This window comes from Phyllostomus hastatus, unplaced genomic scaffold (assembly GCF_019186645.2).
Source record: "Phyllostomus hastatus isolate PE091 unplaced genomic scaffold, TTU_PhHast_1.1 phas_scaffold_501, whole genome shotgun sequence".
Classification (NCBI taxonomy): Eukaryota; Metazoa; Chordata; class Mammalia; order Chiroptera; family Phyllostomidae; genus Phyllostomus; species Phyllostomus hastatus.
Genome location: NW_025334033.1, coordinates 40,569,801 through 40,584,541, shown reverse-complemented (window position 1 = coordinate 40,584,541; position 14,741 = coordinate 40,569,801). Strand labels below are relative to the sequence as shown.

The 14,741-nt window shown below is 35.3% G+C and overlaps 1 protein-coding gene and 1 pseudogene across 1 annotated transcript in view; one reads left to right on the top strand and one right to left on the bottom strand.

Moving 5' to 3' along the window:
• LOC123808342 overlaps positions 1-12,061 on the top strand; it is a 28,952-nt pseudogene extending 16,891 nt beyond the window's left edge.
• MNAT1 (MNAT1 component of CDK activating kinase) overlaps positions 1-14,741 on the bottom strand; it is a 166,607-nt gene that overhangs the window by 146,026 nt on the left and 5,840 nt on the right. The gene's annotated exons all lie outside the window — the stretch shown is intronic.

Genomic DNA, 14,741 nt, shown 5'->3' with positions numbered 1-14,741 from the left:
TGGTTGGAGCGTCATCCAGTACATGAAAGGGTTACAGGTTTGACCCCAGTCAGGGCACATACCTAGGCTGCAGGTACAATCCCAAGACAGGCACATACAAGAGGCAACTAATGGACATTTCTCTCTCACATCGATCTTTTTCTCTCCCCCTGCCTCTCTCTCTCTCTCAAAAAAAAAAAAATGTAGAGAGATATATATATATCCATACCCATCCTCTTGAGAATTAAAACACATGTGTGTATGCTTTAATGAATGTTAATCAACCTCAAAAAAGTTGAAAAAAGCAAAACAAATAAAAAGAAAACATATGGGTTATATCTACCAAAATTTTAAATGCACATTCTGCTATTATAATTTTCTACTATATATTCACATATACACAAATATAAAGATGTACACTGAAAACATGATATTAAACACCTGGAAACAACCCAGATTCCATTAATAAATGACAGGTTACATAAATTACTGTTGACCCTTGAACAACTCAGGTTTGATTTACATGGGTCCATTTATACACAGATTTTTTTCAATAAACATTGTAAATGTATTTTCACTTCCTAATGATTTTCTTAACAGTTTCTTTTCTTTAGTTTACTTTATTGTAAAAATACAGTACACAATACATATGACATATAAAATGTGTTAATCAACTATTCATGGTATCGGCAAGATTTCTGGTCACCAGTGGACTATTAAGTTTGGGGGAGTCAAAAGTTATATGAGAATTTTGAAGTGCTTGGGGTCAGTACCCCTAACTTTCCACATTGTTCAATGATCAACAGTAATACATTTTTAAAAGATGGAATACTCTGCAAGTACAACATAAGAATACAGTCAATAATGTGACAACTATGCATGGTGTCAGTTGAGTATTGGAAATATCAGGGGTAGGGGAACACTATGTAAAGTATATGTTTGTCTAACCACTATGCTATACACCTGAAACCAGTACAAAATAATATTGGAAGTAAATTGTAATTGAAAAATTAAAAAATTTACAAGCAAAATAAGGAGAATGACATACATTTATATGCTCAAACATGAGAAATTACCCATGATACACCAATAAATGAATAAACTAAGTTGCAGAGAAATTCATTAGCACAATCCTATTTGTACTTAATTTTTACAAAACAAAATGAATAAGCACAGAAATTGCTAGCTGTGGTTACATCTGCTTGACCAGTACCCTTAGCGTACTTAAAGTTCTCTATTATTGCAAATATTTTACAATTTCTCAAAAAGAAACACTACATAAAAGTTAAGATTGACACCACCATTCTTACTAGTTAAGTGCACAATAAATATCAGCTGCTACATGCTAAGCACAACGTGCCAAGCACTTGCACAACTTGCCATTTATCTAATCTTCAAAACGAACCTGTTAAGTAAGTGATATTATTTTATCACCATTTTAGAGACTTAGGAATCTGAGGATTCAAAAAACTTACTAAAGATCACACAACTAGTAACTGAATGGTAGCACAAGGATTTAACTCAAGTTTGATTCCAAAGCTGATGCTTTTCGCCACTGCACCAAATTGTTTCTCTGGAAGCATAATCTAGAAACCAAAAACTCATAAATAAATACAACAATTGGAATCACAGAGTTAGTAAAAAGAATATAATCAAAAAGCACAGTTTTAGTTTCTGGTTCTATATTTTGGTAGGAAAAGAAGAAACCTTGGCATTTACATATGTATGTAATTGTCCTATATGAGGTATTTTATTAATCCATCAACTTGGGCCATATGTTTTCAATAATTTCTAATTTGTTACATTCTAACAGCTAAATAAATATATGAATGTTAGTTTCTTTTCTAATTCCAAATCATATAAACCCAAATTACATAAAGACAACAGGAGGCACAACTAATATATTTCCCAAGGGGGAATTACAAACACTAATCTTATACTAACTGTGGCAATTTATTATTTTTGACACCATTTCTACTATAATTGTATGTTTTGGCATTTAGTTGCAGCATATTACACAGATAGGGTTTTTTTGCAATTAATCTCCAAAAGATATTAAATATTAATAAATGTGCCAGATACAATTATAAGAAATGAGACATTATAACCTGAATAATGCAGAAACATCTATTGTAACATATTACACTTTAGATCTTAAAAATATACTTAAACTACCTTAAGAGTAAGAGATTTTGTCTTTAAAATTTTGCTTATAAATGGCAGCTCTCTAAAGAAGCTCACTCCCTTTGCTATCAATTGATTGGGGTTAGAGAATATGTAGATAAAGAATTTTTATCTAACACCAGATTTTATTAAATTTTAAGACATCAATTATGTACTAATTTGACTGGCAATATTAGCATTTTTAGAAAATAAAGTAATGTGTATGTAATTCAGCAAATTCCTGTTCCATAAAAATCACACATTATATAATATTGATTTCTACCTAATTGTTAATTTGCATGGGGGGGTAACACACAAGAATCAGCAAAAATTAAAATAAGTGCTCTGTAAAAGTATTAAGTACAATCATTTCTGTTGTAAAAAATATTTTATCTTTTGCAATAAAACTTAAAAAGGCACCTTAAAAGTATTTTAAAATAAAACTAAAAATAAAGCAAATATTAAAAATTAACTCCTAATGCCAAAGAATATAGAAATATATCCCTAAACGGTTCTTACATATGCTCCAATGGATCTCCAAAATACACTACCTGCCATGTCACACTTCACAATCCTATTACTTTTTTAAGTTATTTTCCCTCATATTTTCCATTCCAACTCCATAGATCAAGTAGCAATAAATAAGATAAAACATGTTTTAGTAACAGTATCTGAAACATACTAAAAATGATGCTCTGTTTAGAAACCAGTTAATTATACCCAGAAAGAAAACACTATAGAAATATTTATGAAGAAATAATACTTAACAGTAGTAAATTTCAAGACATTTATATTTTACTAAAATGAATTGTTTCTAAGTAAATCAGAGTAAGTGCTAGATGCAATTTGCTTCAGTCACCTGAAATTAGAATAGCAGGCTCATTAAATATATATAAATCAGGGATGCAGAAGCACTGCACCATATTGATGGAGCCCTCATTAATTTTCAATGATATAGCCACTAGCATATTTGTGTTCTAAAAAATTGAGTGAGGTGAACAACCATTTTTCTTCATCTTTAAACTGTTTTATACATATTCCAATTAGTAAATGGGAAGAAACCTAATAATCTAAAACATTTCTAATGAAGCTCATTAAATTTTACATTTTCTTGTCTTTTTGAAGAAAATACATATAGTTGTTTGTACATGTATCTATTTCTTGATACTTAATATCAAAAAAGTGAGATGTGCAAATAAAAATACTATAAAATAAGTTATCTTTATGAGGTGGTTGATATAATCTTCCTAGACACTTGAGTATAGTAATACAAAATAAAGGCTAAATAATAGATTTTTCAGAGATACCATGAGATCTTTTGTTCTCCAAAAACACTAGAAAACAAAAAAAAATTTGCTTCTAATTAAACTAAAAAAAAAGTTATCCTCCAAATCATTTTATCACCTAAGCAATACAGTTAGGCTTTCTACTTTGCATATGGACTATACCTCAAAAACAAAATACTATAACATTGTTTATATATTATCAATGAAAAAGACAAAGCAAAAAACAGGATTGATGGATAAATCATTATAGAATGTTTAAAGTGTTTTTTTATTTTAAGCTAATATCCTGGAAACTAAAATAGAAAGAGAAAATTGTTCTAAGCATATTTAAATTTATTTTGATATTGTAATATTTTTATTTTTACAGAAAATGGGTTCGAGTTCCAATCTCATGGCATTACATTAATACTAATTTTATTTAACAAATGTGATCAAATTTTAATTGAATAATTCCTCCCTGGGATTTACACAAAAGAAGAAAATGGAACTGGCAGGTGGGCAATACAACCATGTAACTTTTCTCAGCTTTCAGTTCTCCCATTAAGAAAAGGGGGACAGGTATAGAATAAAAAGAAAAAGATGACTGCTAAGCTCCTTTCTATTTTAAATTAACTGAGTCTGCCAGCTTCCTATCAATTCCTTTGACAAAACAAATGGTACCCTTAGCATGTACTTTTGCACAGGCTTCCATCCTCAGGCTGACAGCCAAATCAGACATCATACTCCACTTTCCTTTAGGTCTAATATTTAGATCTTTCCTTTTCACTGGCTGCTCCACAAAAATATTTATGCATTTGGACTCAACGAAACATTTTCATTCCCTTGATGCTAATTTTGAAGTTCAGGGTACACCCACCAAAATTATTTGCTTCCCCAAAGGTCCTTTTTGCTAAATCAGGAGAATGGTTATGATTAAGTTTCAGGATTTCAGGTTTCTGTTTCTTTAATAGTACTTTTTTAAACAAATAGTTTACTTTACACATTGCATAAAGCCCACTTTCACACCTTAATTACAAAGAATATATTTACAACTCTAAAATTCCTAGTTCTTCCTTATAGAGAAGAGAGAAAAACTAATTTCCTTTCAATGACTCAAAAGAAGAGCAACACACTATAAAACTAGTGGGGGTAGCAGCCACATATGCCACATTCGCTAGAATATGCCCAGCACAGTGTTTTCCAAAAGTACTTGAACACAAGACTCTCCTAGATAGCCAGTATAAAGCAAGGTTCCTCCCCGAAAGGTGCAGGTAGGGTGCAGAAATTTGTATCCTAAAGAAACACCCAAGATGATTCTTAGGATAAGGCAAGTCTGGGAATCAGTGGCCTGGAAAATGTATTAAGTGTATGAGAAAAACTCCAAACTTGTATTTATTAGTAAACACCAACAACTAGTAAATTACTTGACTCTTACTTTGCTTCTTTGAAAAAAGACTTAACACATTTGAAACTTAAAGAAAATGATTAAGATCACTAGGTTAAACTTTCTTTCAATTACTCTCTATTTACTGTCTTAAACACTAGTTGATAAGTAAATAGGAAGTAAACTGCCAAAAAGACTCCTGAAACTCAACCTAAAAACTGTGTATTTTTGCATTTAGAATCCTGAAAATAACACTATACAGTTGATTATGTATAATAAACTAAATATAACTAAATATAATTTCACTCTTATATTTACCTGATTTTTTAAACTTACTTGAATTGTGCCACATCTAATCCTCACAGTAACCCATTGAGGTGTATGCTACTGGTAAAACCACTGTACAGATAAGAAAACAAAGACTTAAAAAAGATGACTAATTCTCCCTAAATCACACAGCTAAGAAAGCAGCAAAACTAGGATTCAAACTCATGCAGACTATCATTACATATTTGTTACACAAAACATTTTATGCCCACAGCAGAAAAAAAGGCAATAAGAAAATAAATTAATTCTGTCTCTGTTTATACTTGTATCCCTAAAGGAAACTAACATACTATTGTTTCAGGTTCTTAAAAAATAAAATAATTTGCATTTTAACAAATAAATATGAACATCTAATAGATGGCTTCATATTACCTATTTGAATCTTAAAACACAAATTTGACAATATAACTTCCAGGGAAAGAGATCCTATAGGGCGCTCATCCATGCAACCAGAGTTCCTATGGAACTTTGTGATACCTTCAGAGGCAAAACCTTACAAAAGGTTTCCATGAGAGAAAGAAAAAAAATATATATGTACATTTTATATACATAATAAATATATTACATGTATATTTATATCCTCATATAAATATATATAGTATATATGGGGAAGAAAGAGAGAATGAAAACTAACTAGTTAGCAGGTAAAAGTGAACTCAAAAACAGATCCCCAATTCAGGAAAAAAAAATTAGATAAGAGCTACATGGGGATAGGGCTGGATATACAAACACAAAGAGAAACATTATGAATAACAATAAGCACTAAATGTTTAGTAATTATAGTTTTAAAAACTATAACACTAAGTTACACTCTGTAAGAAAATGAATGGAAGTGATTATACTGGCACATATTTCATCGGAAAGACTAAGTGCACTGAGTCATTTTTGGTCAACCAAAAATATATATATATTACAGCCATAAATAACCAATTCACAATGCAGTGTGCATATTCTGTAAATAGGGTGATCAGCACTGTCCTCCAAATTTGAAAAGAAAATTACAACAAAAATAACTAGAATTTTATAAGTTTTATTAATGGTGTAAAAAACAAAGAAAACTACAATGACTTTCTAATTAACTATTCACTAAATTACCCACATTTTAAGAGTCTGAAGGGGGCTAAAAATTATGTATTCCAAACAAATCAAAGTTAAATGGCTGGCCTAAATGGGCCAGTCTATTGCAAAATGAGAACCTAGATTTTCTAACTCGTGATTCAGTGTTCTTTCTACTATGCTACAAAATTGAATTATTGAAATACATGGGACACCAACTTATACATGTAGTGAAAGTAAAAACCATCTCCTTGAAAGAGAATGACCTTGAGAATTGCATTGTAATTAACATTCAGAAGATACTATATATTAATTCTCTACCACTGCTCTGAAGCATTATGTCTTAATCAACTTCAAAGCACTCCATTAAAAAAAATACTTAGAAAAGTACTAGGGAAGAAGCCAAGAGAGTAAAAACAGAAAATAGTAATAACAATCAGAAAATACAAAAGGAAAGAAATGCTAAAGGAACACAAGCCATTGCCAATTTTGAAGTAAAGAAAATAAACATGTATGCACACGTAGAACTGAGACTACAAAAGTAAATGCCTCAACAGTAAGGCCAGCCTTTCCTAACAAAAAATGATGGAGTAATGATGCCTACTAGCATTCCCATGATGAGCCACCATAAAACAAACAAAATACATGAGACATTAGAATGTTTATAGCCATTAGAATAACAGGCAGCACAAAACTATAAGCCCTCAGAAATGAGACACTGCCGAAGTCCTACAATCATCTCAGCTTTTTACCTGGAGACAATTTCCACGACCCTGGCCCAGCAAGCAAGAGTTTAAGAAGGAAAAGTGGTTGTGTTAAGCTGAACAGGCACAATTCAGTGCAGTTGATAAGGCTGAAATCTGCAAAGAAGGTCCAGAAGTCTGTGTAGGCACCCGCCCACCCGCCCCCCACGCCAAGTCCTTGGCCAAGAAACAGGCTGCACATGTGCAGGACAAAACCAAGCAAGGTTTAAAAGACAGTGGCGGAGAAAGGAATAGAGGGTAGTTTAAAGAGTACTGGGTACACTTTGAATTTCCCACCTAGCCAGAGCAGAAAAACCACATTAATACCTTAGTAACACCTAAGACATCCGGCTGAGATACCAAAATGACCTCAACTGAGAGTTAAGGACCACATCCTTAAATAAGACATTCTAGGCCCACTAAAAGACTAAAATCAAGCCCCAATGAGTTTTCAAGGTATCAAAAGTTTGAAGGTTTAGTTGCACTAAAGCAAGGTGTCAAACTCATTTTCACCAAGGGCCACATCGGCCTCGAGGTTGCTTTCAAAGGGCCGAATATAATTTTAGGACTGTATAGATGTCACTACTCCTTAACAATTAAACAAGAGCTCAGTGTTGCCACCGAGTAGAAACAAGCTGCCAGGCTGTATAAAACAAGGTAGAGGGCTGGACTCAGCCCACAGGCCTTGTGTTTACCACCTGAGCACTAAACTAAGAAAACTCATTAGGCTCCGCACAAATCTATCCTGGCAAAGATTAAAACCAAGCCTACAAAGTTCGATGTGACCAGCCAGTAACTAAATTACCTACAAGAATTAAAAAAAAAAAAAAAACACTTCACAGAAAGATGAAAAAATTCAGAATCTCTAAAACTCATCATCTACACGATCCACTAATACAACTGAAAAAAGTACTGAAACATAAAAAAAAGTGTGATCTATAGTCAAAAAAAGAGCAGTCATTGAAACCAACCCTGAGACAGCCAAGAAGTTGGACCAAGCAGACAGAAACTTTTAAATCAGCTATTATAAATATTTTTAAAGATTAACCCAAAATATGTTCAAAACACTAAAGGAAAAATATATTCAAAATAAATAAAGGAAGCCCTGGCTGGCGTAGCTCAGTGGATTGAGCTCGGGCTGCAAACCAAAGTATCACAGGTTTGATTCCCAGCCAGGGCACATGCCAGGGTTGCAGGCCACGGCTCCCAGCAACCACACATTCATGTTTCTCTCTCTCTCTCCCTTTCTCCCTCCCTTCCCTCTCCAAAAAGAAATAAATAAATCTTTTAAAAAATAAAAGAAAATATGATCATAATGAGTATAAAGGAAGGAAATGTAATCAAAGAAGTTAAAACTTTAAACAAGAACAAGATGAAAACTCTAGAACAGAAATTACAGTAACAAATTAAACATCTACTGAATGGGCTTAACAGAAAATCAGACATGGCAGTTGGAAGTCAGCAAACTTGACAATAGTCAACAAAAAGTATCCAATCTAAAGAACAGAGAGGAAAAAAAACTGAAGAATTAATAACACCTCAGGAACTTCTAGAACAATATCAGAGTCTAGCATACATGTAATTGGAGTTCCCAAATGAGAACAGGGTGAAAATAATGCAGAGAGAATCACTGAAATTTTCTAAATAAGATGAAAAAACACTGCCTTACAAATAAATCTATGCTCAGTAAACCTCAACTAGGATGAATACAAAGAAAACCACACCTAGCTTTATACTTAAACTGCTAGAATCCAAAGATAAAGCCAAAACCTTGAAAGCAGCCTCAAAAGATTTGTATATAATGAGACCAAAGATATGAGTAACAGCTAACTTCTCATCACAAACAAGGAAGATCATAAAACAATGGAATGCTCTCTTTCAAGTGGTGAAATGCCAACCCATAATTTCATATTCAGCAAAAATATCCTTCAAACAGAAGGATGAAATAAAAACACTTTCACATAAAGAAATCTGGGAGACTTCTTCACCAATAGTCCTGGACTACCAGAGATGCTAAAGAATATTCTTTAGGCGGAAGAAAATCCATACAACTATAAAATCATATCAAAGGAAGGACACCACAGGTGGAAAATAAGTAGGTGAATATAAAAGACTACCTTTTACCACTTTACACTCACTAGGATGACTATAATCAAAAAAGAGAAACAGTAAGTGCAAGCAAAACATGTGGAAAAACTGGATCCCTCATGCACTGCAGGTAGGAACGTAAAACGGTACAGCCACTTTGGAAAACAGTTTTACAGTTCCTCAAATGATTAAATTGAGTTATCATATGATCCAACAATTAGGCTCCTAAGTACATACACAAGGGAGTGAAATCACCTGTCCCACAAAAACTTGTGCGTGAATGTTCACAGCCACATTATTATAACAGCCAAAAAGTAGGGGGAGGGGGAAACAAATGTCCATAGACTAATGAATGGATAAATAAAATGTGTTATATCAATACAATGGACCAGTGTTAACAAAAAGAATGAAATCCTAATAAATGCTACAACATGGATGAACCTTGAAAACATTATACTTAGTAAAAGCCAATCACATAGGGCCATATGCTGTATGATTCCAACTGTATGAAATGTCCAGATTATGCAGTCTGCAGAGACAGAGAGTACATTAACAGCTGCCTAGGGCTGGGAAGCAAAAGCAGAGAGGAGACCAATGTGGGGTGATGGTTACATGGTGAGGGGTTTCTTTGTGAAGTAACAAAAATGTTCTAAAAATTAACTGTAGTAATGGATGCCCATCTCAGAATATACCAAAAGCCACTAAACTCTACACTTTAAATGAGGTAATTTTATGGTATGTTAATTATATCTCAATAAAGGTAGTTTTTAAAATGACTATTTTTTAAATTTTCTACATTTCCTTAAAGACAATTGACTGCTTAAAGCAAAAATAACATTGAATCATATATAGAAATAAAAAATAGGACATCATCAACACAAAGGATGAGAAGTTGAGTAAATGGAATTATTTTGTTCATATTTGTGGGGCAGTGAAGTGGGAAGTGAAAAAGAGGGTGGCTTTGACTGATGTGGCTTAGTGGGGTAGGTGTCATCCTAGGTACCAAAAGACCACTGGTTCAATTTCAGTTCAGGTCACATGCCTGGGTTGCCAGCATGTAAGAGGCAAGGGATCATGTGATGTTTCTCTCCATCTTTCTTCCTTCCTTCCCTTTTCTCTAAAAATAAATTAAATCTTAAAAAAAAAAAAACTGAAAAGTAAGGTGTGTCAGATGCTGACTCTAAATAGACTTTGAAAATGATGAACAGTGTTCTATCTAGAGAAACTACAAAAAAATAATAAAATAACAATAAAGACCTATTGTTAATAGGTCAATACTTTAAAATACCGAATTAATCCAAACTAAGCCAGGAAAGGCACAAGAAAAATAAAAAGGGACAAAAAGGCCTGTGTCCCAGAAGCTTCTAGTAGGTTCCAAAAGGTGGAGTGTGAGGTGGAGAGGGCGGAGTCGATTCAACCGGGTTCCTGGCTGGGCTATGGGAGCAGGTGAATGAGCTAAAAGAGAAGGGCAATGAGGCCCCGAGTGCTGGCAACATCGACCACGCCTTACAGTGCTACTCTGAAGCAATTAAGCTGGATCCCCAGAACTGCATGCTCTACAGCAATCACTCCGTGGCCTATGCCAAGAGACCACCAGAGGCCTATGAGTATGGTTGCAAAACCACTGACTGAAAGCCTGACTGGGGCAAGGGTTATTCACAAAAAGCAGCAGTTCTTGAGTTCTTAAACTGATTCGAAGAAGCCACCCGAACTTATGAGGAGGGTTTAAAACATGAAGCAAATAATCCTCAGCTCAAAGAGGGTTTACAGAACATGGAGGCCTGGGTGGCAGAGAGGAAATTCATGAACCCTTTCAACACACCCAACCTGTACCAGAAACTGGAGAGTGATCTCTGGACAAGGGTGTTGCTCAGTGACCCTTCCTACGGGGCACTGACACAGCAAATAAGAAACAGTCCCTCCGACCTGGGCACGAAACGGCAAGACCCTCAGATCATGACCACTCTCAGTGTCCTCCTGGGGTTTAATCTGGGCAGTACGGATGAGGAGGAGGAGATCGTAACACCTCCACCACCACAGCCTCCCAAAAAGGAGACCAAACCAGAACCAATGGAAGAGGATCTTCCAGAGAATAAGAAGCAGGCATTGAAAGAAAAACAGTTGGGGAATGAGGCCTACAAAAAGAAGGACTTCAACAGCCCTGAAGCACGACAACAGGGCCAAGGACCTGGACCCCACCAAGATGACTTACATGACCAACCAAGCAGCTGTGTACTTCGAAAAGGGCAACTACAGTCAATGCAGGGAGCTTGGTGAGAAGGCCATTGAAGAAAGGCGAGAAAACCAGAAAGACTATCAGCAGATTGTCAGAGCTTACCCACAAACTGGCAATTCCTACTTTAAAGAAGAAAAATACAAGGATGCTCCATTTCTACAAGTCTCTGGCAGAGCACTGACCACCAGATGTGCTCAAGAAATACCAACAGGAAGAGAAAATCTTGAAGGAGCAAGAGAAGATGGCCTACATAAACCCTGACCTGGCTTTGGAGGAGAAGAACAAAGGCAATGAATGTTTCCAGAAAGTGGACTATCCCTAAGCCATGAAGCATTATACAGAAGCCATCAAACACAACCCAAAAGATGCCAAGTTCTACAGCAATCGAGCAGCCTGTTACACTAAACTCCTGGAGTTTCAGCTGGCACTCAAGGACTGTGAAGAGTATATTCAGCTAGAGCCAACCTTCATCAAGGGTTATACATGGAAAGCAGCTGCCCTAGAAGCGATGGAGGACTACACAAAAGTGATGGATGTCTACCAGAAGGCACTAGAGCTGGTCTCCAACTGTAAGGAGGCAGCAGATGGATACCAGTGCTGTATGATGGCCCTGTACAACCAACACGACAACCCCAAAGATGTGAAGCAACAGGCCATGGCTGACCTGGAGGTGCAGCAGATCATGAGTGACCCAGACATGCAGCTCATTCTGGAACAGATGCAGAAGGACCCTTAGGCACTGAACAAACACTTAAAGAATCCTATGATAGCACACAAGGTCCAGAAGCTGATGGATGTGGGTCTGATTGCAATTTGGTGATGACTCACTCATCATCCCCCTTCCCTTTGCCCTCGTGTGGAAAGATGAGCTGGGACTGTGGTGAGCAGCACAGCACGGAGCCAGAAGGGAGAGGAGGGGAAAAGCAAACAACTTATCTCTATATGTTTATACAGACCTGTGTGGAAGATAGAGAATTGTATCCATGTTACTCTACAGCCGCTGCCTCTGGGACCTCCCAGCACATGCATGGTCTCTTCTGCTGTCCTTGAGTGTCATGTCTCTGTCCCCTGTCCCCAGTCACTGTCTCAGCTGCTCTCCCATAGTTGGTTATTTTTTATTTGGGGCAGTGAGCATGTATGGGGAAGGGAGGGTGTTCCTCCCAATTCCAGCTCCATCCCAGCTGTCTTCACATTGTTCGCTCCACATCCCCTTCTCCAATAAAGCAAGTCAGTTGGGCGTGGTTGTTAAAAAAAAAGGGGGGGGGGACAAATGGAAAGCAAATACACTTAAACCCAGTATCAATAATTACATTAAATGTAAAGGGACTCACATATAAATTAAAAGGCATAGATTGTTGGACCAGATTGTTTTTAAAAAAAGATCCAAGTATGTACTGTCTACTTAATAAAAGACACATACTAGTTGAAAGCAAAAGGATAGAAAAACATATACAATCAAACAATAAGTATAAGAAAACTGGCATGACTACCTTAATATTAGACAAAACTTCAGGGCAAAGAGTACTTACAAGAGACATTTCATCAAAGCATAGCAATTCTAAATATCTATGTACCTAATAAAAAGGCTTCAAAATTCTGTATATGAAGCATAATTGCACTAAAAGGAGAAACTGATAAATCCATAATCTAGTTGGAATAATTGATAAATTAGTAGATAAATTAGTAGAGACATATTCAATAACAGATCTGAGTAACACTATCAACCAAATCACCCTAATTGACATGTATGATACACTATGCCCAACAGCCACAGAATACACATTCTTTTCAAATATATATTTATTGCTCATCAAAATACACCATATGCTAGACTTTAAATTTCAAAAAAAATTTCAAGACTGAAATTTAACAGAGTATGCTCTTAACATAAAAGAATAAAATTAGAAATTAACAATATTTCTAGAAAGTTTCCTCTTCTAATTCTTCTACCCAGAATAAGGGCCTTTTCCTAATTATTCTGCCCAGAAGAGGTACTGTTGCCTAATTTGTCTAGCATATTGGTTAAAACAAATAAATTAATATCACTTGTGAATCATTCTTTCTGACAATAAATATGACCTTAATCTTTATCAGATTTTAACTTAAGCTTTATCAGCTCCTAAATATAACTAATAATTTAGAGAATATACAGAAGAACATATTATACACTACCTCAGAGATGCAATCAGCAAAATTCAAATGGGAAACTCTTACAAACTACCCAGTAACATCAGTAAGTAAGAGAAAGACAAAGAGGAACAGAGAAAAAAGGTAAGAAGGGGCTCGAGAGAAAGAGTTAAGGAAATATGGCAAAATATGGACTTTTACATATCAGGACATGCTTTTATCTATTTTACTACTTTGTCTGGGATAGAAATTAAATTTTTCAAGACTGTAGTTAAATGAGAATTAGATATAACTGACTCCACCTAATGTAATATGCCTTCAGAATTCTATTAAGGAATTCTGTGCAAGGCCCATTTCTTAAAACAGATGGCCATGATAAACAAAGAAAAAAATTACCCTTTTCTGTAATGAAGACAAAGTTCATCCTTGAATTGAAAAAACAAACACACATGGAATCCAACCTTCTTTGATGTGCATGCAATCAATTCATCTGGGTATTTGCTGATTGGGTTGATATATAAAGGAATATGCTTCCTCAATCACCAAAAGTTGAGGGAGACAAGTATTTTCATAATGTTTCACCTCTTTTCTCCTCTCTGCCCCTGTACTTTCCTCCATAAATAGTACTCCCAATTAATCTTTCCATAATCCTATACCTATCATTTGGGAAGCACTACTACTCACTCCATCACTGCCTCCTATAAAATGCCTTTGCTACATGACCAAAATGTCTTTGCTACTTGAGTACAGAAACAAGAAATAAAATAAATAAAATAGCCAGCATCAAGATGGCCCAGTGATCCCTGCCTTATGGTATCCACACTCTCGTGTATAAATACCCTCCCATGTTGTAACAGCATTGTTCGGTGTTAACAAAATATAGGACAAGTGATGGTGATATCACTTTTGTGATTAGATTATAAAGGCTCTGTGGCTTCCTATTCTCTCTCATCACTAACTCTGGGAAAAGCCATGTCATGTGTAGCCCTATAGAAGGACAACAGGAGGAATTGAAGCCTCCTGCCAAGAGCCACAGTGTGACCTTGGAGACAAATACTCCAGTCTCAGAAAATAGCTTGAGAGACCCTCAGGAGATCCTGAGCCAGACAGAATCACTCAGCTAAGCCACTCTCAGATTCCTGACACTCAGAAACTGTGTAAGAATAAATGTTTGCTGTTTTAAGCTAAGTTTTGGTGTTATTCATCACACAGCAATTAATAACTAATAAAAATGGCAATGCTAAGTAATAATACATACCAGCTCCTCTGAGATTAACACGTGTATTACAAAAATGCCTGTGAAATACATGCTATGCAAACTCAACATACTATCAAATCAAAAGTATTTCACATCAAATACATAATGTTTCATT